Source organism: Apium graveolens, chromosome 2, assembly GCF_009905375.1.
Source record: "Apium graveolens cultivar Ventura chromosome 2, ASM990537v1, whole genome shotgun sequence".
In the NCBI taxonomy this organism is placed as follows: domain Eukaryota; kingdom Viridiplantae; phylum Streptophyta; class Magnoliopsida; order Apiales; family Apiaceae; genus Apium; species Apium graveolens.
Window position 1 is genome coordinate 85,918,581 of NC_133648.1, and position 3,352 is coordinate 85,921,932.

The window sequence follows — 3,352 nt, forward strand, 5'->3', positions numbered from 1 at the left end:
TAAGGTCAGAAGTACCAAGAGATTCAAATGGTATGTCCAGCTTTCGCTTCCAGGGAGAAGCGTTCAGATATTGTAATTGCTCGTTGCTATCTTCATCATCGCTGTCAAAATCCCCCACTAAGGCCTTTTCCAATACATCAGACATTAGCATGTGATCGAGTTCCGAAGTAACCGCAGAATCAATCACATCCAATTTTAAGCACTCCTCATCTTCTGTAGGGAATTTCATTGCCTTGAATACGTTGAAGGTCACATCCTGATCTTGGACCCGTATAGTAAGTTCACCTTTTTGCACATCTATCAAGGTACGGCCAGTAGCCAAGAAAGGCCTTCCCAAGATTATGGGAATCTTCTTATCTTCCTCAAAATCCAGAATAACAAAATCTGCAGGAAAGAAGAGCTTATCCATCTTGACGAGCACATCCTCAACTATGCCCCTTGGGTAAGTAATGGAACGGTCAGCCAATTATAGCGACATGTATGTGGGTTTTGGATCAGGCAGATCCAGCTTTTTAAAGATCGACAATGGCATCAGATTAATGCTTGCTCCCAAATCACAAAGGCACTTGTCAAAAGTCAGATTGCCAATGGTGCAAGGAATGGTGAAGCTTCCTGGATCTTTCAGTTTTGGTGGTAACTTTTGCTGCAGAACAGCGCTGCATTCTTCCGTGAGAGCAACGGTTTCAAGGTCATCCAGTTTCACCTTCCTTGAAAGAATAGTCTTCATAAACTTCGCATAACTAGGCATTTGTTTAAGAGCCTCAGCGAAAGGTATATTGATGTGAAGTTTCTTGAACACATCCAGAAACTTCCCGAACTGTCTATCCAGCTTTTGTTGCTGCAATCTCTTAGGAAAAGGTGGTGGAGGATAGAGCTGTTTCTCCCCTGTATTAGCCTCAGGCAGACTGTGTTCAACAATAGTCTTCCTTGGTTCCGCCGCTTTCTCCTTTTGCTTAGATTCTTCATCTCTAATTTCAGCTTCTACTTCTTTTGCCTTTTCAGAATCAGCTACTTTTCCAGACCTTAAGGTAATAGCCTTGACTTGCTCTTTAGCTTCCTTCCTGCCTGGTACTTCCGTGTCACTGGGAAGAGTGCCAGGTTAACGATTGAGCACTGCATTGGCTAATTGACCGATTTGATTTTCCAAGGTCTTGATAAAAACCGCCTGACTCTTGCACAACAGCTTAAGTTCCTCAAAATCAGCACTAGTAGGTGCAGCTGCACTTCCCTATTGAGGATATGATTGCCTTGTAGCATACTGTTGCGGTTGCTGGAATCCAGGTGGGTTAAACTGTTTACTCACTCCTTGCTGATATGGTGGCTGAATAGCATTCTGATTATTCCCCCAGCTGAAATTTGGATGATTTCTGTTGTTAGGATGATAGGTCGCTGGCACAGGCTGCTGTTATCGCTGATAATTATTCACATACTGAACAAATTCATTGACAAGAGAACACCGATCCATAGCATGAGAACCTGCACAAAGCTCACAAACCATAGCTATTTGATTAACTCCATACGTAGCCAGAGAATCAACCTTCATTGATAGCGCTTGGAGCTGGGCTGCAATAGCGGTGGCTGCATCAACTTCCAGAATACCTGCTACCTTGCCTGACGTCATCCTCTGAGTTGGGTTTTGATGCTCATTTGCAGCCATCGTCTCTATAAGATTATACGCCTCAGTATAGCTTTTAGCCCATAAGGCGCCTCCAGCTGTTGCATCGAGCATGGGCCGAGATTGGGCCCCCAAACCATTATAGAAACCAGTGATCACCATCCAATCCGGCATTCCATGATGTGGACATTTTCTCAACATTTCCTTGTAGCGTTCCCAAGCCTCGCACATAGATTCTGTAGGTTGCTGCGCAAACTGAGTAAGAGCACTCCTCATGGCAGCAGTCTTTGCCATCGGATAAAACTTCACCAGAAACTTTTGCGCAAGATCTTGCCACGTAGTGATGGACCCAGCTGGTTCAGAATGTAACCAGTCTTTAGCCTTGTCCCTCAGTGAGAATGGGAAAAGCCTCAACTTGATAGCCTCATCAGTCACGCCATTATACTTAAAAGTGCTGCAGATCTCGACAAAATTCCTTATGTGCATGTTGGGGTCTTCAGTTGCCGCTCCTCCAAAAGAAACAGAATTTTGCACCATCTGAATAGTGCCCGGCTTGATTTCAAAGGTGTTAGCTTGAATAGCCGGATGAAGGATGCTTGACTGAATATCATCAATTTTAGGCCGAGAAAAATCCATAAGAGCTGGATCAGCTTGAACAATACGATCTCCCATATTTACTGGTTCCTTCTGCTCAGTTCTTGAATCCGAATCCTCAAAATCTAACTTCTCCGGAATATCAAGAACTTCGTCTGTCTCCTCAGCTGTATCTAAAGTCCTCTTGCGAGCACGAGAACGAGTTTGCATAAACGCTTGCTAAAGTACCTGAAACACAACCGGAAAAAATAAGTAACTACTACGTCCTAATCACTGAGTCCTAATGACCAATGATGGTAAGTACATAAACTAAACAAATACGCCGAGTCCCCGACAGCGGCGCCAAAAACTTGTTAGGGCGAAAACACGCACTAATATTCATGCAAGTATACGCGTTCGCAAGTAATATAGAATACTTTCTAGTTCGTTCCCTCAAAGACTCAGACTAAATTATTGTCTAATTAACTCAATCACCAATGTATGATTACTTCTCAATGTTAAGATACTAACACTTAAAATTGTTGATTAAATATTAACTATAATTAGCTACTTAATTAATCACTTAACTAACACTTCAATTTATCAATAATAAAACACTCATGAGATCACAACTTCATTATTACTTCCTTCTATAGCCATTGTAATTACCTTTAGCATGTGACAGTGATGATATTAATCGAATAACACGAAACTGATAAAAGCCAACTTTCATTGTACTAATACCATTCTACCAAGCATCCACAATTAAGATAGAAGTTGAATAGTCATCAATTATGTTGAGTTCCCATATGTCTACAGAAATTGACAACACAACGATTTAAGCACAAGTTATTCCTTTTGATTACATAGGGCAAATAAAACTGTTAGAGTTACCCACTAATCATGCACAACGTACATGAACCTATGCTAGCATGGCAAGTTCTAAATCTCAAGATCCACCGTCGCTTTACAAGAGATTAACACCCTATCTTATATGTTCGCGACGCACATAAGACGAATACGCATAACTAATACTAGATATCATGCAATCATCACACACTAAAGTATTAAACAATTAACTAAAGAATTGCATAATAAATCCGTTGCAACCCCATGATCACGATTAGCCCATAATAGCACTTATCGTCATCATGGGTTCATATG

At 41.4% G+C, this 3,352-nt stretch overlaps 1 non-coding gene across 1 annotated transcript; it reads left to right on the plus strand.

The window, feature by feature from the left end:
- Positions 1-1,787: 1,787 nt before the first annotated feature.
- On the plus strand, positions 1,788-1,894 carry LOC141709715 (small nucleolar RNA R71). The gene has a single exon (XR_012570279.1). It is a non-coding gene; the product is annotated as a small nucleolar RNA R71 (small nucleolar RNA).
- The last annotated feature ends 1,458 nt before the right edge of the window (positions 1,895-3,352 follow it).